Source organism: Tenrec ecaudatus, chromosome 13 (genome assembly GCF_050624435.1).
Source record: "Tenrec ecaudatus isolate mTenEca1 chromosome 13, mTenEca1.hap1, whole genome shotgun sequence".
NCBI lineage: Eukaryota > Metazoa > Chordata > Mammalia > Afrosoricida > Tenrecidae > Tenrec > Tenrec ecaudatus.
Genome location: NC_134542.1, coordinates 136688042 through 136710689, shown reverse-complemented (window position 1 = coordinate 136710689; position 22648 = coordinate 136688042). Strand labels below are relative to the sequence as shown.

Sequence of the window (22648 nt, the reverse complement as noted above, 5' to 3'; positions counted from 1 at the left end):
CATGCAGCGGAGTAGCACACAATCTCAGAAAGCATCAAGAGAACCAGATGTAATAAGGAGACAAATACACGAACAGATCATTGCCCCAGGAAAGTAAATGTGACAAGGACTTCTAGGAAGAAGTGCTGACGTCTGTTGGACATCGCCCTGCTTGACAGCGCCTCCCTGGAGGAATATGTTCCTGATCGCCTTGCTCCTCACAGCTGGTCCCTTGGCCTAGGTAGCCAGGAGGCCATCCGGAAGAAGGCACAACTAACACTGGCTCCACAGCATCCCAACCTTTGGGTCTGGGCTGAGTAAATGTTAGCCGCATGGGAAATCGCTTTGCCTGCTTAACAAGAGTGAGCCAGCGTAAGAGGGGGCCCAAAGAAAACCAGAGGTGTGTTTTTTCAATGCTATGTATATAAATTATACAAAACAACCTTATCACCTTCAAAGTACACTCTAGGACACTCAATATGATTTTAAGATTCCCAGAGCAGAGAATTGAATCACATCTGATATATTTATACACAAACACATATGGTACTGCAAAAAAATGGAATTTTTCCCCTTAAAGCTATTTATTTAATTTTTCTTTCTTTCTTTTTTAAAAAACAACCTTATGACCTTAAGTGTACTCTCCATTACACGTCAAATCTGTGATTCCATTCTTGGAAACATTTTTCAAACTCATCTGTTGGGATGGCTGACAGCACCTCCCTGACTTTTTTCTTCATCTCTTCTCTGTCCTCAAACCGCTGTCCTTCCATGTCCCTCTTTATTAAAGGAAACTAAAAGGCACCAAAGCGATGTCAGGTCAGTCAGGTGCATGGGGCAAGAGAGGCATGCTTTATTTCGCCAAAAACTGGCACAGTGCTGCATGAGAAGATGTGTGGTGGTGGTGGCAAAACTAGTCCCCCATCTGCCGCAAATCAGGCCTTTTTTTGTCTCACACTGTTATGCAATCTTTTCAGAACCTCTAAATAGAAAGCTTCATTAACAGTCTGACGTGGTGGAGCAAACTCCAAATGCTCTATCACCCTCACATAAAAAAACAAAAAAAACCCAACAATAAGCATCATTTTGATCTTTGATTTCACTTGAGGTCCTTTTCTGGGGGACAATGGCATCTTCTACTGGCTTGTCGCTCGAGAGCTAGTCTTTCAAAGGATGTTATGTTTCCACTGGATGTTCTTTCTGCTGGCCGGTCAGAACCCAAGGCACAAATTTCAAAGCCACCTTCTCATTCCCAAATCTTCCGTTAAAATAACTTCCCCATCTTGTCAGTGGTCCACTGTCAGTCTTCGAACACAAGTGCATGAATTTCAACATTTTTGCCCATTCGGGAAGTTGACAGCTGTCTAGAATGAGGTTTGTCATCCAAGACAAACTGTTTTCAACATCACAACAGTTTTCAACATCAAACACAAGCTGTTTTCAACATCACAACAGTTTCTGCAACTTTATTACCGAACAGGAAACAAAATTTCACAGCTGCACACTGTTCTCTTAAATTGTCCATCACAAAAACAACTGCATTTATGAAAAAAAAATTTCACTGTGACCAGAGAGAACCTTCTCAGGTGGCGCCACTGGGTGCACTGACTCCTAGTGAGCTGCTTGATGCTCACACGAAAGAAAAAATGCATACTATGAAAACTCCGCCCAGAAAGCTTTTTTCCTTTTTTTGGTGGGGGGGGTGCAGTTTACTCCCTCATACAACCAAGAGTGGCCCATTATGAGCAGTCCCCTTCACCCCCCAAAACAAGCTATCTGGGCAGAGATGACATGTCTTCTCACCACCCACGTTGTGTCCAAGGAGGCCCTACCCCCTGTCAGTCTTCCCCTAGTCAGATAGGTCCACTTAGGTGAGCGCTAAACTCACCTGTGTGCCCCACCTGCACCATGAAAACCTTCTTTCCCAGATCTCTTCTATCTCCAGTCCAAGTTGGATCCTTTTCACTGTGCTAACAAAGCAGCCTGCTGCTGCATCTCACCCTGCTCACCTTCTGAGGCTGGGTAGAGTAGAGAGGAAGAGGGAGTAGAGGGAGCTGGGGTGGGTGGGGCTGTCATCCCCAAATTGTACTTATTTGACATTAGTTACAAATATCATAGCCCGGAGAGGAGGGGTGGGGTCTTGTTCTTAAGCCAGAAGGTGCCATCAGGGAAAGGAGGAAAAAAACATGACCTCCTGGGGGTTTTGTTGTTGGGGCCTTCTGTTTTAACCAATCCCACCTCTCTCTGGTGTATCAAAGAAGTCTTCCAGGAGGTGGTGACTCTTAAACTAGACTCTGAAGGGTGAGTTTGTTAAGGTAGTAAAGTTTTAGGTTTAATATTGGGATTCAGATAAATCCAAAGCACTGCTTTAGACACAGCTATAAAATTACAAAATTGTAACACCTTAATTCTGTCTTGTTTGGGCCTCCTGGTATCAGATTATCTCTCTGACCTCCAAAGAGAAACATATCTCCCAGGCTGTGATTCCAGGTGAATTCTCAGTTCTCCATAACCTTCAACGACTCTTCCCTCATGTTTTATCTAAGGTCGACTCTAGTTAAGCTGAATTAAAGAAGGTGAAGAAAAACAGTGTCCTCTGTGTCTTAGGTTTAAGGCTTTTACCATTAAATGAGGGTTCAGAACTTGAATATGAATACATTAAAAGAAAACAATAGACTAAGTGATTGGAATGTGTGACTACAATCCAGAAATGTGCCTTGTAGCAAGTGGCGTTCAGGCTATATATTTTGTTCCTATTTCAAACATAGAAGAAAACCTGATTATCCTGGATTGAGTGAATGTCATGCAGCACATGTTGATCATAGCAACCTTACCATTGCCCCCCAGTAAAAAGCGTTACATTTTCTTGATTTTCGAATAAATGTGAGGCTGTGGAAGTGCAGGGGACAGAAAGTACGGAGGAAGGCCGGGCCAGGCTGGCCTGGGGATTTGATTATGCAGATCGCAGCATTAATTTCTTGGCTCTGAGATGCAGGCTGTCCGTTGCTATCAGTGGATGTCACACCAGGGAAATCTTATTCCCGGCATGAAAAGATGAAATAACCCAAACTCTGGCCTGAAAGCCCAGCCTTTGCAGGAGTTAAGAGTAGCCCTGTCTGAGTTCTGTCACCTCTCTGCCACCACCAGGGTGTACCTGTGGGAGACTTGTTTTGACATAGCCGGGAGCCACTCTGGAAAGACAGTGATTCCCAACCTGCCAAGTATGCAGGAGAGCTTAGCCTGCCCGGCTGCCTGTGAAGAAGCACACCTTTGAAATCCTGAATCCCACAGTGTGGGTCAGAGGGGGAGAAGAGGCTGGGGTTTACTTACCCCCAAGGGGCCAGCCAAGTGGAAGTGTCGCATCTGGGCACTCTGGGCAGAACTCATCGGGAATAGTCTGATTTTCCGTGGGATTAGACCTCAGGCAAGGCTGAAACCCAGTACTGGCTGGATTTTTCAGTCCTGAGGGATCAGTGGGATTGGCCTTCATCTGTGCCTGACACCCCCCCCCCCCCCCCCGTGGTGCTCAGCAGTGTGCTGGGACTTGGGTCTCAGTAGCCTCCACACCGCTCAGAGGGGGAAAGGAAACTATCACTAGGGGAAGACCCTCTCTTACCCCGAAAGAGCTGATTTATAGCTTGAGCCTGGCCACACCAGGGCAGTTGAGATCGGCTTCACAAAGAAACAATTCCCCTTGTCCCACCCAGTGCCACATGCACACAGAAGAGGCCCAGGTTATTACATTTTCAAGACCGGACAGAAGTCCTCCAACACGTCAGGCTTGCAGGGGGTCATCATGGGGTTTTGGAGCCCCAGGTAATGTTCCCTGTCCCCATGCTTCCAAAGGCCATCATCGGCCAGTTCCATTCCAGGAGAGGTGTCTGCCTCTCAAACAGCTTGTCTCTCTCACTGGGGTCTACCCTGTCCACCACTGCCCACCGCTGACCTTGCAAAGAACACCACCATTCGTGCCTGACTTCTCTGCAAAGTCCCAAAGTGGGACCAGTCTCCTGCAAGTGAAGAGGGACAGGGACAGACTCTGGTGGGAGGCCCTCCCAGGTGGCCTTCAGTTGACTCAGGAGGAGGAGGGGGAGTCCTGGTCCTGGTGGCCTTCAGCTGACTGGGGAGGAGGGGGTGGGGGGGAGTACTGGCCCTGGTGGCCTTCAGCTGACTCAGGAGGAGGAGGAGGGGGAGTACTGGTCCTGATATAAAGCCGGAGAAGCAGGAGGCATGTGCACAGCCATCCCTCTAGAGGAACAATGCCACCCTAGCATTTGCTTTAGGGAGGCCCCAAGGTGTACCATCAGACAAAGCACATCGTGAAGTCTATTGTGGCAGCTACAGTTAGGTTCACAAAGGGAGATCCAGCGATACGGTGTCACAATTGAACCTAACTGTAGCTGCCCTTTGGAGCCTTTTTAAAGTTGTTTCCAGTAAAGGAAAAAGTGATGACAGGGATTAAGCCTCTGGCGAATCCCCTCTGAGGGTCGACCTGGGATGTAAACAGCCTTGCTATCATGCAGAATGCAGTGGAAAGTGGATTAGTGCTGATGGAGTTAGGCTAACAATCAACACCTTATCATTTGATCTCCCTAGTGACCCATTTTAAGTTCTAGTTTGTAATATTTTCTTTCTTTTGGACTGAGGTTTTTCTGTTTGACTTTGTTATTGTGGTAGGTTTTTGTCTTTTGGTGTATGAAATCCAGGACAGGTGAATTGAGAGCGACAATAACTGGATCAATGGCTCCCTGGGGCTGTGACAGAGGAGGTTGGGGGGGGGGGGGGTAAGGGGGGTGAGGAGCTAATAACAATGAGTTCAAGAAAGAGGGACTGTTCTAAAGTTGATCGTGGGTGGCGATGATTGTACAACTCTTCTTACTGTGATTGAACTATTTTATTGGACAATAGGTAAATTATATGCTAATTAAACTGGTCAAAGAAAGAAATTGTTGGTTACATGCGAGAGGGGGGCAGAATGCTCACCTTGCTGCCAGAGACCTGGGTTTGATTCCTGGCCAGTGCTCCTCTTGTGTGAGTGGGCACTTAAGTATTGCTATGGTGCGGAATAGGCTTGAGCAGTGTCCAGGCTGAGATGACGAGGACAGGTCTGGCAACCAACTTCTAAAAATCATCCAGTGAAAACCCTATGGTTCAGGACAGTCCAATTCCTCTGAGCGAGGCCACCATAAGCCAGGGGTGACTGGACTTTTCAGCTGCCAGCAACAATAATGACAGATCATGTTAATAAAGCTTGAAGTCCTCTCCATCCTTAATGAATATTTCTACCTTGACCTGAAGTGTACTTGCTTTTTCACAAATAAGAAAATAAAGTCCCCAGAGGTGGCTGCTTCTTAGCCAGGGTCCTTTTTCTTGTTACAGCTTCCTGTCAAAATACCCACTGCCTGCTTAAGACCCCCCCTTCCCATTATCCCCTCATCATTTCCCAGACTTCCATAGCAAGGACAGTGCAATGACTCTCAGCACATCAGCCAATTACACGGCGCGTCAGCGTCTGCTTGGTCTTGGCAATGTGCTACACTTTAGCCAAATCAAGTTATATATGTGTGACCGGTGTGTTAATAAGCTGAGAGGTTGGCAACACAATTGTAGATGTACGAGATATTTCCCTGAATACCCACATGCATCTAATAGCCTCGTAACATGATCAAGCCATTGCCCCTAGAGACCTGTCCCATCAAAGAATAATGGCAGAGGATATTATATCTGAACTTGAGGGATTCCATAATTGAGCCCCTCATTATCAAGGGGAAGACTGATCCTGAGATTGGATGAAGTCACACACTTGTGTAGATGAGAGGTGACCAGCAAACAGGCTCCTGCCTCAGAGCCTGTACCCTTTCTGCCGTGGGCACGATGCACTTGGGCACACCTGAATTAAGGACGAGGGAGAACGTGGCTCAAGAAATGTACTTTCAGCCTGATTGGCTGACTGGGCAAAGGCTGAGATGGAGTGGCCTGATGGGTCACCAGCGAGGCACGTTTGAGAGGAATGGGGCCGTGGGCGGAAAGAGGACATCCCTGTTTGGAGTAGGAGAAAGGCCACTTAAACTCCAGGAGTATTGGATTCAAGTCCCCGGTCCACATTTTGGCCAGGGGACCTTGAGAAAGTTCCTATAAATTCCCTGAGCCTTGATTTTCCATTCTCAGTTAAGCAAGCAGGGGTGGTGGGGTGTGTATGGGGATGGTGGTGCTTAAAATGCCCAGCACCTACCACAGTGTCTACCACATAGTACTTGCTGAACAAATGCTGCAGTTTTTCTGAACCTCCTCTTGTGAAGTTTGTGGGCTCCCTCGGGGGGTGGGGGAGTACAAAAAGTCAAGTTATGACCAAAGGGAAATGAGGGATGCATCCCCCAAATATGCTCTGATTAATCAGCTCTTCATCACTATTACCTTTGGTTTTGGTTGGCTTTTCCTGAAGATTTATATTTCTGAAGACTCTCTGGAGATACTTAGCCCTAAGTATATCCTTGTGTGTTTTTAGTTGAGTGACTCAGAGTGAATGTTGAAATTGGAAAATGTGTATGGACTTTACTGGAGTTGGATGAGGAATTAACCTTTTCAGGACCGAATTCTTTTCTACTTTGTTTTGTTTTTGGCAAAACTGTGGGTCTTCAGTCACGCGGGGCATTTTGAATGAAATAGGAAGCAAACAAACAAGATGGTTGGCAGTAATACAGACTTGAATATCACTAGTGGGAGACAACGCCCTGAGGGTTCTCTGGTGTTGGGTTTGGGGGGAAGAGGCTCGTTCTTCAGATTAGCAGACTGCTACCATATCATAGCACGCATTGAAGGTGGTAAGCCAGGTACCCACTAAATCTCACGTGCCAAAAAATATAGGTGGGCACTACAGATAACAGAAGTCACAAAAGGGTTAAACTATGTGATCTGCTGGTTAACTTACAGTGGGAAGTGGCTAGATTACAGAAACCTCAGAGAATCTGAGAAGATAATGAATGATCTTCTCTCCAACAATCCATATAATGCACAGAAGAGTATGTTTATAACTTGAACAAGTTCAGGGAGGCCGTTGTATTAGCTTCCTTATTATTAAGAAATCAATCCCCATCTATGGTCTGTGCGACGTTTCCTCTTTTACGTTTAGTTATTTCTATTTTTTTTAATTTTACAAAATAATGGCACAAAAATTACAAAGTATTAAACATAATCTACGGACATCATGCTGGGTAGAGGACCGGCGAGAAGGAGGAAGACCTTGACTAGACTTAATGAATGGACACAGTGGCTGCCCCAGTGGCCTCGGGCCTCACCGCTGTGCGGATGGGGCAAGACCTGGCGGTGTTTTCTTGTGTTGTACGTAAGGTTGCTTTAAGTGGAAACCAACTTGATGATGCCTAACACCCAGAGTATCCACAACATCTTGTCTCATTCTTTCCTGCAGGCTGTGTTGGAATGCTTCCTGAGTGAGCTGGGGAAAGTCCACCCTTACCAATTCAGAGTACGATTAAGAGAGCAAGTTGTTTTCAACATTTGCTTTCTACTTGATAGGTAGCTAAGTATCGAATGGGTGGGGGTCAGGACATACCATCTGAGTCATATGGCATAACAACTCTTTTTTTAGCGAGTGCTATGTTGTGAAGAGCATCCGGGTTTCAGAATAGAACGCTGTGCGTGGCTTTTGTATATTAGACTCATACAGATGTTTTGCAGTAAGGCTTGCTCACATTCATTCCCATATGTGAGGTGATGCCTTGAGTCAATGTAAAGATAGCATAATGACATGAGCACAAGATGCCCTTGCCATTAATGCCGCATGAAAATCCATGGGAGCCCAGATGGCAGTGGCAATCTTCAGGAGGATGTGTCAGATGTGAAGCTGTCTTCTTACAATGTTCTGGCCTTTGCCCATCATTTCCAGACTAAACAGAACCTTTAAGCAGATTGCCCCAAGTAGTTGTTCACTGAATTAACAGACTCCTTATTTTCATCCCTGCATTGTTCTGATATTCTCTGTGGAAAGGCTCAAGAGCCATAGAGTAGGTAGTTAGTGTGTGACTCCGGAAGAGCAAGCCCCTGGCATTAGGAATACGGAGCCAATGACACCGTGCCACCTCTGGTGGTGGTCCGTGTCCCAAGAACATTTCCATCACTCCCCAGCCATCCCCTAAGGACCCCTTTGAGCCTCGTCCCAGTCAGTCCTCTCCAATCCCCCACCGCAGGCCACCATTGTTCTGTTTGGTTTTCAAAAGTTCCATACAACGGGAATCCCATCATCCGTACACTGGGTACTTGTGTGAGTGGTACATGATGTCGAGCATAATGCCGTTGCTACTCGTGCCTAGTGTTGCGTGGACCAGGTGTGCATCCATGGCGACTTTGGAGGTTTTGATTCGCGGCGCAATGTGTCATGCATACTTCCTGGAAGCCATTCGTGCAAGCTGTTCAGTCAGTTACACGCCTGGTTTGGGGCATTCAATGCATTTGTGTCTCATTTAATAGCTTTAAATGACATCCCCTGGCTGAGTGGTTTTGCGTGATGTTGCCAACTAGGAGGAAATGAGTGTGCCCCATCTTCCTAGCTGTATTCGAAGGAAAATAACAGAAATAGAAATGTGGTGTAAGGACTCCCAGGATGAAATCCACCTGGCTGGTTTCAACTTCTGTCTTTAATCCTCAGACATGCAGTAGCATGGTTCTGAACTTCAATTTTGAGTCCCTGAGTGGCACAGACAATTAACGGTGCTCAGCCAAAGGTTGATGGTTCAAGTGTGCCCAGAGGTGCCTGGGGAGAAAGGCTTTCCTATCTACTTGCACACAAACAAACAAGCAAACAAAACCAGTCGCTGCAACCCAGACACGGCACAGCTCTACCCACAAAAGCACAGAGCCGACAACAAGGGTGGGAATTGACTCAACAGTAACTTTGTGGGTTTTTGTCCTTGATGAAAGGGGAAAACCAATCCCTCATCCTCCGTCCCTTGCATGGATGCGGTACATGGTGAAGTGAGCTCGCTTATGAACAGTACAATGGATTCAGTTACCAATAATAGCTGTTTAATTATCTGAGTTCTCTATTGAACTTTTGCCCATTTCTTATATTGCTCTGTGTCTCCTACACTGCTGAATGCACTGCGGGGTTTAAGCATTTTCCACTGCCGTCCTAGAAAGGACCCTCAAGCATGTTGATGATTGCCTTCAACAATTTCGTAGAGTGTACAAATAATGTAAGCATGGCCCATTGCCCCTGCTCTGAGAGGATAGAGTTGAAAACAGTCCTTGAATGGCATCAAGTTTTACCCACTTCACACAATTTATAAAATACTGCGCAAAACATTCCATGAAGCAATAATAAGACAGATGAAGCAGTAGGTAGACTCATGCACAGTTTATAAAATAAGCCCAGCTAAGCACACTGTTATTTTTGGATGTGAGTGAGAAAATGTCATAACCGTTCTCAAAGCTACTTCCAGTGGGCTGATTTGGAAGCTAAGTTATGTGACCTCAGACAGGTCACTTAACATGTTTGTCTCACCTGATGAAATGAAAGATTTAGAAAGGTGGCAGGCATACTCTCCATTTTAGCCCATTTTGTACTTAGAATAAAAAGGATCAGAACTTTCTTTTCTTTTTAAGGGAGCTCATAGAATTTAAAGACAGCGTGAAATAATAGAAAGAAGGAAGAATTGGGCTTGATCTGAATCACATCTAGATTTGAATTACGGTTCTGATGCTTTAAATGATGACATTAAATCACATGCTGGCTACCGGAAAATAAAGAAGTTGTAACAAGAAAGAAATGTTGAATAATCTCTGAAAATTTCAAAGCGAATAAGTTTGGCAAAGTAGACTGATACAAGAACACAAAAGTGAATCCATTTTTATGTATCAGCAACAACCAAATGGAAAATGTAATTGAAAAAAGACCCCATTCATAATATAAATAAGAAATGAACTACCTAGCAATGAACCCAATAAGAATGTGTAAGATATAAATGAATGAAACGGAATCTTTTTTAGTAATAAATGAAGGGAAGAAATTAATAAGTGAAAATATATACTGTATTCATGAGATGAGAAAAGTCAATGTTATAAAAATGTTAATTCTCTCAGACACAATCTAAAGTTGAACACATTTTCAATTAATATCCAACACAACTTTTATATCAAAATTGTTAAGGTGATTATAAAATATACTCTGTGGGGAGGAGCACATGTTCTGAAATGGCCAAGCTTCAACTCCACAGAGGTGTAAGGTAGAAAGTCGCTCTGTGATCCTCCCAAACATACTATAAACTATGATATTGATGACAGTGTGAGTTTGGAGCAAGAAAACATAAATAGACCATGGAAGAGAAATCCCCAAACAGGCCTATTTCTTTCTGGGAATCAATTATAAGATCAAAAAAAATAATGATAGAGATCAATAAACTGTATAGTATTGGCTGGGGGGAAATTGGCAATTTATTTGAACATAATGCAGTAATTATTTGATTCTGCTTTACCATAAATAAATAAACTTCTTAAATGGTGAATGTCCATTTGTGCAAATATATATAAATATGAAAATATGGAATATCAGTTTTTAGTTCTCAGTATGCTAGATGCTTTTTCAAGTAAAAAACAACAAGAAGTCATAAAGGAAAAGACATTGAAATGGACATCAAAATTTAAAATTTTTGATGGACCAAATACTCTGTAGCACTCACACAATAAGTCACCATCAAGTCCCCTCTGGCTCACAGTGAGCCCGTAAAGATGGTGGCGGTGCCCTCGCGGTTAGGTGCCGCTGAGTTGGTTTCATCTCATAAAAACCCATTGAGCAGCAGAGCCCAACACTGCCCAGTCCTGCATCATCCTGACAAAGACTGTGCTGCTTGAGCCTGTTGTTGCAGCCGCTGAGTCAGTCCATCTCAGCGAGGGCCTTTCTCTGCTTCCTTGTCCCTCTAGGAGCCCCGGGTGGTGTAGTGGTTAAGCATTGGGCTGCAATCCTCATGGTGGCATTGCAAAACCACCAGCAGCTCCGAGGGAGATAGACTGGACTTTCTACTCCCATAAAGAGTTACCATCTCGCAAACGCACAGAGGGGCCACTGCGAGTCAGCATTGATCTGAAGGCAGTAAACGAAGTGTGGACATCCTTGCTTCCAAGGAGCTTCTGGCTGTCATTTTCCCCAAGACAGATTTGTTTGTTCTCTAGGCAGTCCGTGGGACGTTCGGTGTTCTCCCCCAGCAGCATCATTCAAATGCCTCGATTTCCCTTCAATCACCCTTGTTCAGTATCCAGTTTTCAAATCATATGAGGTGATAGAAAATGCCATGGCTTGGGTCAGGCCCACATTAGTCCTCAAAATAAGACCCTCGCTTATCAACACTTTAAAAAAGGTCTTGTGCAGCAGGCTTGCCCAAGGCAAGGCATCCTTTAACCTTTTCACTGCCCCTTCCACGGGCATTCATTGTGGATCCCAGCAAGATGAAGTCCTTGACATTTCAGTCTTCGCTTTGGTCATGGTGAAGTTCCCTGTTGGTCTAGTATAAGCATTTGGGTTTTACTGACATTGAGGTGGAATCATACTGCAGGTAAACAGCAAACTTGGAGAAAATATATTCAACATAGCATTAAGGGACTAAATTCTAGATCCTATAAATAACTCATAAGAATTGGACTAATAATTTAGCTGTGAATTAGATAAAAATGGAGAGGGAAGAGAAATAGAGATGCAATGGAATTGAGAAAGTACGAAAGCAAATAAACGTATGAAAATATGTTCAACCTCACTATTAGTCAGCAAATTATTATACAATGAAACATTGCCGTATATACTCGTGTATAAGTTGAGTTTTTTTTTCAGCACATTTCTTATGCAGCTGTGCCTCATCTGATATTCGGGTTGGCTTATACTCGAGTAGATACAGTATTTCCCCCTAAAAGACTGGCATAAATAAGATTATAATAATATTAAGAGCCAAATGATCTCAAGCAATGATTTTGAAAGTGGAAATCTCATACATTGCTTGTTGGATTAAAAATAAGTACAGTAAGTGTTTTGGGTGGCAACTTAGCAGTAAATGCATCTCCCCTAAGAACTCCAAACTAGACTCACTGCCAGGGGGTCAATGTTGATTCTAGGAGTGAGATTTTCCAAGGAGTCACATCCACTCTGTTACATGTATCCACAGGAGACATGTACAAGGTCACCCACTCTTGGCAGCACATTACTAGAAACAACCGAAATCGCCACCACAAAAAATTATACAGTACCCAGGTATGCATTTTAGGCAACAGTTTCAAAGAATCAAGTTCAGCTCTAATTATTGACCTGGAATGATCTCAAAGACATAGGCATTGAAAAGAAAACCGACTTATAAAGTAATACAAGTAACCAGAGATCATGTATATTAAACACACACAACAGTGTTCCATGTATATGTGGATGCACATCTGTGTGCATGGAAAATATTCTGGAAAAATATGTGCCAAACTGAGAATAGTGACTGCCTCCAAGGAGCAAAATGTTCTGAGAGGTGGCCAGAGGAGACTTTTTTTTCCTTACAGAATTTGAATTCTTTACAAGAAGACTTTATTCCTGTGTAGTTCAAAATGTATTATTTGAGAAAAAGCAAAGTGGAATAATACCAGTAGTAAGAAATGTTATGTAAATGTTGAGAAGAGTATATAGAAAACACCCATGGTCTGCCTGGTAAACATGTGCATGGAGAAAACAGGAGCCCTGGTGGTGTAAGGGGTTATTAGTTGAGCCCTAAGTTCAGCAGTTTGAAACGACCAGGCACTGCATGGGAGAAAGATAAAGCTTTCTACTTCCATGAGGATTTACAGTCTCAGAAACCCACAGGGGCAGTTCTACTCTGTGCTATGGGTTTGCTATGAGTCACAATTGACTCGATGGCAGTGTTTTTTATATGTACACTCACACACATAATGAAATGTATAATAGCAGACTTATGAGACTGGGTGTTACGTGTGTTTTCTAAGGACCCCTGAAACAGAAAGTACATATTGGAAGGGGAATTCTCTTCATCTAAATCTTCAATGTTAGACTGTCTTCAATAAAACCTTAGGCCTAGGAGTAGTAAGTGGGACAGGGAGTACAGGTTCAAGTTCCAAAGATTTCCTGGAAGGGAAAAAGAAGAGAAATGTGAAAATTTTCTGATGGTCTTAATCTGTGAGACCTGAGGGAGCCGTGTGGATCAGTCAGAGAACATGGCAGTGTCGTGATTTCTCAACATGGGAGAAGTTTGGAATTATGGGTAAAAAGCAAAACCACCACTGAACACGCAAGTTAACAAGGGGGAAAAATCAAACAAATAGCAATGTAATTAAAACTGTAAATAAATTCGGAAGGGAAAAAATATAAAACCATAATATAAAATAGAAGACTTGAGAATAGTGGAAGGGATAAACTAAGATGAATTAATTTTATAGTAATATATACTTACATGAAGGGAAATAAAACTACATAGTGGTCAAATGCCAATTCAGAGTTGATCAGATTATGTTACAATAAAATTCAATGATAAGCAGTCTGTCTCAGGGGCCGACAAACTTTTTAGATGGAAGAGCCAATCCTCTCCTGTACAATATTTTTAAAATTATTCGATAGTTAAAAATTTATTTTTACAAACAAATGAAATCACCACCATCTGAATGATATCCTTTAAGTGTGACTACGATAGTTTAATTTTACTTCAGACCCACATGTACATACCAAAAGAGCTGTATAAGACTCTGGAGCCACAATTTAGCCACCTGGGGTCTACATAGTAAAAATATGTATAATTACAGGGGTTAAAAAACAGTTGAAAGTAAAGGGACACGAGATCCCTGAAAATGTAAACATCAAGAAAGTAGGTGTAGAGGAATTACAACACATAAAGTAGAATTTAAGCTCAAAAGCTTAAACAGAAGGAATTAGGCTCTATGATAATGAGAAAAAAATACAATTCATAATTAAAATTTAACAGTCCTAAAATTGTGTCTATCATATGTCACAGCAGCTAAGTATACAGGACAAAACTATAAATGCAAGGAGAACTGAGAATTTAAAAATTACAATGAATAAGTAGAATTACCGCCAGAGGCCTCAATAGTCAAAGATGTGGATTCCCCCAGAATTACACAGCTTTAATAGAAACATAATAGAGACAAAAAAGAAATGAACAATACAACCGATCAACCTGATTTACTAGCTATGTACAAACACCTGCATTGCTTCAATAAGGGATATCCATTATTTTCATATGTCTGTCGAACATTTAGAAAAATCAATGGCGCCTTAGCCACACAGAAAAATCTTAAAATGTGCACATTTTACAGGCCATTCTCTAGTAAGACGTTACTAAAGTTAGAAATGAATAATGAAAAGTGACCAAAATGACTTATTACTTATTGAAAAGTATAAGCTATGTGCCTAGGCAAGCCGTGGTTTAAACTAAATACAACCGTGACACTATAAAGTAGCTATGAAATTATGTAAGGGGTAAGCGTCTTACCCAAATCCATGGGATATGGAGAATGCGGGAATTTTACATGAGATGTGAGGAGAAAAGTATTTATCTATAAATGTAGTATTAGTTAATAAACACAGGAAAGTGACTTAATACTCATTTTTTTAAATTAGGAAAAGCGCTTCAAAATAAGCCTAAAGAAAATACTAACAATACAAGCCAAAAATAATCAAGAAAAATTTTACATGTACAAGTGGGCTTCAAAATATTTGTGGAAGACTTCCATTATCCTTGATTCCATTTCCCACGAACTTTCTGAAGACTCCTCATACGTGTGTGAAAGTACACGTAAATGCTCAATAGGTATATGTACATGTAGTTACATATGTTGTGTGTCATCGATTCAGTTCTCACTCACACAGACCCTGGAGTGATGGACTGGGACAGCCACACGGGGTTTCTGAAGCTGTAATCCCGATGAGGACAAGTTGCCAGACGTTCCCCCATGGAATGGCTGATGGGTTGAAGCTACTGAGATTTTGCTAAGCATCCCTGAGATAGTTAATGTTTATTGTGCCAACATGGCCAATGAGCACATGCGGGATTAATTGACGGGTGGAGAGATAAATGGCTCGGCCAGCCTTGCCTCTCTTGTCTCTTGCTTTTTGATCATCAGACCAGCGGCTGCCTTGCTTGTTCTGTGCCTCCGTTTGCAAGCTACACTACCTGTGGGACACCTAACCCGCAGACCGTATCGCTGTAATTTGCAGTTCCTTCAAGATATGCTTCGCCACACCATTAGAATTTACATCTCTTGAACTGGGGACTGTGGGATCCTGTCATCTGGCTGACTGTTGGTGACATGCCTTGCAGTTTGCTGCCTGTGCCTGGATAGTGTAAATTGCTCTACAGAGGACTACCCAGTGGCCCTCAAGACTGGAAGGACTGCCAGTGTCTCACAGCTGTCTCACGGGAGTGAGTTGCACTGAGCCATTTGTACTGCTTTATCATTTAATTCACTGTTTATTTCTTAGGTTATATAGCTATCTATCTGTATAAATATACATAAAATTATTAGCGTTCTGGTTTTGTTTCTCTAGAAAAGCCTGTCTAGCCCAATTCCAATACTGAAGTCTTATGCTACCAGGGATCCGTGTGTGTGTGTGTGTGTGTGTGTGTGTGTGTGTGTGCGCACAAGGATCCCTGGTAGCACATACATATGTGTACACATAGATATATGCACACAAATATATGTGTATATATTTTAAAAGGGGTTGGTTTTAAAATATCCAAAGTAGCTAAATCTTCCATTTGATCAATAAAAGAAAAAAGTGAAGGAAAGTTGAATCATATATGAATAAGAGGGAAAAGAGTAGCCACCATAGATACAAACAAAAAAAACTATAAGAAAATAAATACCATAATTGTCAGGTCTACAGCAACAAAACTGAAATAAAGGGTGGTCTGGGTAAATTTAAACTGAAAAATGGCACATGCAACACAAAAGATTGAGAAAGATGATGGAGATGGGAATGATGATTAAAATTTTACCACTGAAAAAGTCCCCAGAAACAGATAGGTTATAACTGAGCTTATACTAAATATATTTTAAAGCATGTAATGTCAACATTCTTTACGTTATTATAGACAACATAAGATATGAACCTAACATAACATTGATATCAAAACTAAGTAAAGATAGTACTCACATGGAAAGTATAGACAGATATCATTACTATGCATCGATTCTAAGGAAAATATTAGCAAATAGATTTGTAAGATTCCCTTAATCAATATCCTCCTACCTGTGAGACGATTCCAGAAATGAAAGGATGGTTCACTCTGGGTTTATATGGCAACACAGTGCTGCCTGACCGCTTCAGTGCAGTCATGTAGGATACGAGGTCATGGCAGCAACAGCCAAGACAAAGAGAGTGACAATGTACTTGGGAAAAGTGAGCATCTTATTTTAATAAAAACCCTTATGTAAATAGAATCTCCTAAAAATAGATAGAGGCCATTTGAATATAATGGAGAATAGACAGTTGACCGACCATATCCACATATTCCACATCATGTATATGAGGGCTTTGAAAAAATTGTAGAAAATAGAATTTAAGGTTAGAATTTTTTATGACTTTTTGATATGACTACTGTAGGAAACAGTGTGGTATATCCTTTAAAAGTTGGCAATCAAAATACCACTAAATTCAGCAAACTCACTTCTATGTTTACTAGGTACATATGGGACTTCAAAGGGTTTATCGGGACATTCCATGTTTTCAATTAAATGTTTCACAAACTTTTCAAAGCCCCCACTGTGTCCTAAAGACATACGAGCCAAGACATAAGCAGCTATCTGTACACCCACATTTGTAAGAGCATTGTTCATAATATCCAAGAGATGGAAAGAACTGAAGTGCCCATCAGCGGCTGAATGAAGGAACAAATAGTGTACTTACATACAACACTGTCCATTATGCAACGTTGAAGGATAAGGGAGAATCCATGAAACACCTCATCATCATGATGGAACTGGAGAATGCTGTGCTCAGTGAAATAAGGCAGTCACAAAAAGACAAGTGTTGTATGAGACCATGTTATAAAAAGAAAAATGATAATGGTTAGCAGGGATGGGCGGGAAGGCCAAGGAAAATCTCTAGCTAGGTAACAGACATATCTCAATTTGGGTGAAGCGAAAGACAATACACAGTAAGGGGAGCTCAGCATAATAGTGTGAAAGAAAAAGACACCACAGAGAGGTACCCAGGAGTCAGAGAGAATAAAGGGACACTCTATTGCATACACAGTCTGCATTATCAGTGATAACAACAGGAATCTGCAAATGGGTAGATAGACAACAGGTATGGGCATGAACAAGGGGCTACCCTCCCAACCATATACAGATGTGACAGATGATATCTGAACATCTCTTATCTGTATGTGATGTACACCTATTCCAGGTTATAATGGAACAAACAGGAATCAAAAGTATGTAACCCTGTTAAGCATTCCAAACAGCAGGAGGGAGAGAGTCACTGCGTCTGTGGGCCTGGGACCATGGCCACAGGGGAAGTCAAGTCAGTTGGCATCCATAGTCCACAAAGACAATGCTCTACATCCTCCTGTGATGACTAGTGACTGGGGTCTGAAGGGTGGCGAGTGGCCATTTAAGGTACAGTCATTGGCCTCTCCCCATCGGAGTTAAGCAGTGTGAAGCACATCAAAGGCTTTTGGAAACAACTCGTCTGAAGGCCTGCGGGGCCACGTGAACCACAGCCTCAGCCACCGTGAGGTGAGAAATAGATGGTGCCCTGCGACTATTGCTGACCTCCCTGAAGGAGATCACAACAGAGGGTCTTAGATAGAGTGGGAGGAAACCATGGAAGAAAACGCAAACTGAAAAATAACAGAGAACAACACCACACCAGGCTCACTAGCCTGACAGACTGGTGGGAAGCCCTAGGCCACAGCCCTTTGTTACTCTTCAGACCTGGGACTGACCTCACGCCCATGGCTCAACTTGCAACAGAATGACATCCAAGAATATGGTGACCCCCCCCCCTCAACCATAAAATTATTTTCGCTGCTACTTCATCACTGTAATTTTGTTATTGTTACAAATCATCATGTAAATATCTGATATGCAGGATGCATTTTCGTGGTTACAAATTGAACATCAAGAATGCATAATAATGAATCACAGAAACAATATGTCACTCTAGATTGTGAAATATTTATTTCTAATGACAAATAAATGAAACTTTCTCTGGAAGCATGGTGTAGTATGGGTAATAGCCATCACTCCGGGTACTGGTATGTGGGCATATCTGCGTGTGGGCAGACCCGCCTGGAGACGGATAGAGGAGCAGTGTCTCAGTGCCTAAGACCATCAGAAATATGTGTTTTCCGATGGTATAAATAACCCTTGCAAAAGGGTCATTTAACCCCCAAAGGGGTCATGACCCACAGGTTGAGAACCGCTGACTTAGACCAATCCCCCACACAGAGCCAGCAGGGACAGCGGTTGGTCAGGAATAAGGCTCAGAGGCAGACACGGAGAGGAAGAGGGATGAGTGCTGGTCCACTAGGTGACTGCATTCAATATCACGAAACAAAAGTGCACAAACCCTTACATGGAAAACTATTGTCCTGAGAAATTTCATTCAAATCACAATGAACTGCTGCTTTTGTTGTTTACTTACAGTTAAAAATAATAAATAAATCCTCCTAAGGAGTTACTGCCAGGGACTCAAGTAGAAAGAAAATGTTTTGGAAAAGATGTTGACAACATGTAACGATGTGTTTGACAAAATAGATACATGTATGGAGTGTGATAAGAGCTTTAAGAGCTCCCAATAAAATAAAATGAAAAAAAAATAAAGAATCCGATGGAGCACTTCTCTGCTCCAAGGTTTCAAATTGGTCCCTTCTGGTGTGACTCCCTGCTGGGAGCTGCTCCACCTCGCCTATACTGCACCAGAATCTACGGGCATGTCCCGTGGGGATCTGGTGAACCTGTGGGTTGCGACTCTGTCTGGGGTGGAGGTGTGGCTCCTCAGCAGGCTGGGGGTGGGGGTCCAGTGTGAAGACCAGCTCCGGACAGACAGACAGACAGACGCAGGAGCCCTGAGGCAGAGCTCACCCCAGAGCAGCAAGAGTGAGTTTGGGTTTGGCCGTGGGTAGTACTTGAGTGAGGCCCTGTATGAGATGACTGTTGTGTTTTATTATGGATTTTAAAATAAGCATATGGGAACCATAGGTAAATTTTCTAATGTGTAACAGAAAACTCAAAAACAGAACTATGTAATTTCTGCATACAAGCAAGGATTTGTTAGAAAATGTAAAGAGGAAACAGCATTAATACTAGCAGCACCCCGGCGTGGATACTCCCGCGAGGTCTCGCCCGAGCTCTGTGCGCTGGCATGGAGGAGCACAGGGCTCAGGGCCCCGTGACATACAGCCCTTTCCACAACGTCAGAGAGCAAGCCAGGCCCTGAGCCTGCGCCTGCACATTCCTACAGCTTCTCAGAGTCCCTTGGGCAATGACTGAGGAGACAAACCATGCGGGAGACAGCCCTCTGATACACCCCTATGAATCAAGGTTCTCTTCCATGGTGAGTTAGTTAGACTTGGGGGGGAAATACTAGCAGCAACAGACAGCTTCAGATATGTAAGAGCTATGTAAATCATGAAACACAAACTTGCTGCCATCAAGTCGATGCCAAGTCAAAGTGACCCAACAGAGCAGGGCAGAATTGCCGCTGTGATTTCCGGAGATGACTCTTTACAGTGGGCAGCCCCGTCTGGTGGTTTTGACCTGCTGACATTCTGTAACCACTTCGCCACAATACTTGTCATCTGTAAAAGAAGCCACCATTCTCGTCATCTGGAAAAGAAGCTCACAGACCTGAGAGAACATGCGGTGGAGGAGCTCAGGGCTGGCCGGTGCAGGAAAGACTCAGTGAAGTAAAGGCAACACGGTTCTTTCCCAAAATGGAAGCAAATGAAACTGGAGCCATTATGGATTTTGACAAAATCTAGAAGAAAAATATTTGAAAATAAAAGCAGGAAGCAACACTGGCCTACGCATTTTCAAAACAAACTGTAAAGCTACAAGGCAAAGAGCAGCATGGGATGAGCTAAAAAGTAGACAAATAGATCAAGGAAACCAAACGGCATTTTCAGAAACAATGTGTAAGGAAGAGTTTTTCTTATGATCTCGGGGTTATTTTTAAATTAATAGAGGAAACAATGGCAATGGCCGTTAGTAAATGCATTTTAATTAAATAAAGTTATAACTCATTTTCATTAAAAGCAGAAATAGATTAATGACAGATTCGAGTACTAAATATGAAAACAAACTAGAATGGTTTCATAATCTTTTGGTGTGTATGCTATTCCAAAATTAGACACAAAGCCGAGATGCCACTAAGAAAACAATAGGCAGATTGAAATGCAAAACAAAAACAAATCTCTTATTATGAAAGACGCTGAGTAAAATTGAGAGACAAAAAGAAAGGAGGGAAAGAAAAAATATTTATATCTCTACTGTAGTAATGAACCTCTACAAATCAACGAGCACAAATAACTCAATAAAAAGTAATTTAAAAGATAGGGAAGCAATGCACAAAAGAAAAAAATTGTCAATATCCAGTAAGTAACCGAATACTTTAGTAAGTATGGAAGTGAAAATAAAACAATCAGATAATATCTGTCATGAACAAAAACTTAAAAGATTGACAATCAGCTCTTGAATGTTTTGGGGTATCAATTGCTACCGTTTCTTTCTTTACTTTTTGGGCAGCTGTTTGTTTATGACAAAAATTTTAGGTGTATATGTTAGCAGCCCCAGAAATGCCAGTTCTTAATCTCACTCCTATAACATTGCTTGCACACATGTGCATCTGCATGTCCGAGGACATGTATTACATAGTACATAAGAATAAAGAACTGGAAACCATCAAAATTTTCCCTTAGTGAGGAAAAGATCAAATTTAGAGTGCTTTTTCTTTTTAAAAAATCATTTTATTAGGGGCTCATACAACTCCTATCACAATCCATACATACATCAATTGTGTAAAGCACATTTGTACATTTGTTGCCCTCATCATTCTCAAAACATTTGCTCTCCGCCCAAGCCCCTGGCATCAGGTCCTCACTTTTTTTCCCTCCCTCCCCAAGCCTCATGAACCCTTGATAATTTATAAATTATTTTGTCATATCTTGCTCTGTCCCAGGTCTCCCTCACCCACTTTTCTGTTGTATGTCCCCCAGGGAGGAGGTCACACGTAGACCCCTGAAATTGGTTCTCCCTTTCCATCCCACCCTCCCTATCCAATCCCAGTAATGCTACTCACACCACTAGTCCTGAGGGAACCATCTACCCGGATTCCCTGTGTCTCCAGTTCCCGTCTGTACCAGTGTACATGCTCTAGTCTAGTCAGACTTGCAAGGTAGGATTGGAATCATGACAGTGGGGGGGGGGGGTGGAGGGGAGCAGGGAGGAAACATTTAGGAACTAGAAGATAGTTGTATTTTTCATCGTTGCTACATCGCATCCTGACTTTCCCATCTCCTTCCCAAGATTCTTCTGTAAGGGGATCTCCAGTGGCTTAAAAATGGGCTTTGGGTCTCCATTCCACACTCTCCCACTCATTCACTATGGTAAGATTTTTTGTTCTGATGATGCCTGATACCTGATCCCTTGACACCTTGTGATCGCACAGGCTGGTGTGCTTCTTCCATGTGGGCTTTGTTGCTTCTGAACTAGATGGCGGCTTGCTTACCTTCAAGCCTTTAAGACCCCAGATGTTATATCTTTTGATAGCCGGGCACCATCAGCTTTCTTCACCACATTTGGTTGTTCACCCTCTTTGTCTTCAATGGTTGTATCGGGAAGGTGAGCATCATAGAATGCCAATTTAATAGAAGAAAGTATTCTTGCATTGAGGGAGTACTTGAGTGGAAGCCCAATGTCCTTCTGCCACCTTAATACTAACCCTATAAATATATGCACATAGATCTATTTCCCCATACTCATGTATAAACATATTTGCATATGTACGAGTCTTTATCTAGAATCTATAAATGCCCTTTGCCTCCCAGCTCTTTCCTCTCTTTCCTCTATTTCCTTTGACTTCCTTCCTGTCCCATTATCATGCTTAGTCCCCACCAGGGTTTCAGCAATTCCTCTTAGTTACATTACCCTTGATCATGCCCAACCAGGCCTCCCACACCCTCTTCACCAGCTATTTGGATCGCTTGTTCTTTTCTTTTCCCTGGGTTTATTAACACCACTACCTTTCCCCCCACCTCCCCTTTCTCCCATGTCCCCATGGAACTGTCAGTCCCATTGTTTTCTCCTTCAATTTTTCATCCAGCCTATCTTATTTAGACAGACCTGCGGAGATAATAACATGCACAAAAACAAGACAGAGCATAACCTAGCAACAATATACAACAAACGAATGACCAAAACAAAAGAACGAAAAGCTTGTAGTTAGTTCAAGGATTGTTTGTTCTTAGGAGTGTTTTCCAGTCCAGTCTGTTGGGGCACCACACCCTGGCCCCAAAGTCCACCTTCAGCATTTCCTGGGGACCTCGCCGCTCCATTCCCTTGCTGTTCTCTTCCTTAATGTTTTCCCTCAGTGTGGCGGGATCTGATCGGGTGCAATTCCCACACTATGTCTCCGGTGTTGTCCCCTGTAGGGCTATGGGTC

The 22648-nt window shown here is 42.7% G+C and overlaps 1 protein-coding gene and 1 non-coding gene across 2 annotated transcripts in view; both read left to right on the top strand.

The window, feature by feature from the left end:
• The window catches only part of NCKAP5 (NCK associated protein 5), a 965306-nt gene that overhangs the window by 815193 nt on the left and 127465 nt on the right, over positions 1-22648 (top strand). The window lies entirely within an intron of this gene.
• LOC142425151 (small nucleolar RNA SNORA73 family) lies at positions 19304-19505 on the top strand. Its single transcript, XR_012779516.1, has one exon. It is a non-coding gene; the product is annotated as a small nucleolar RNA SNORA73 family (small nucleolar RNA).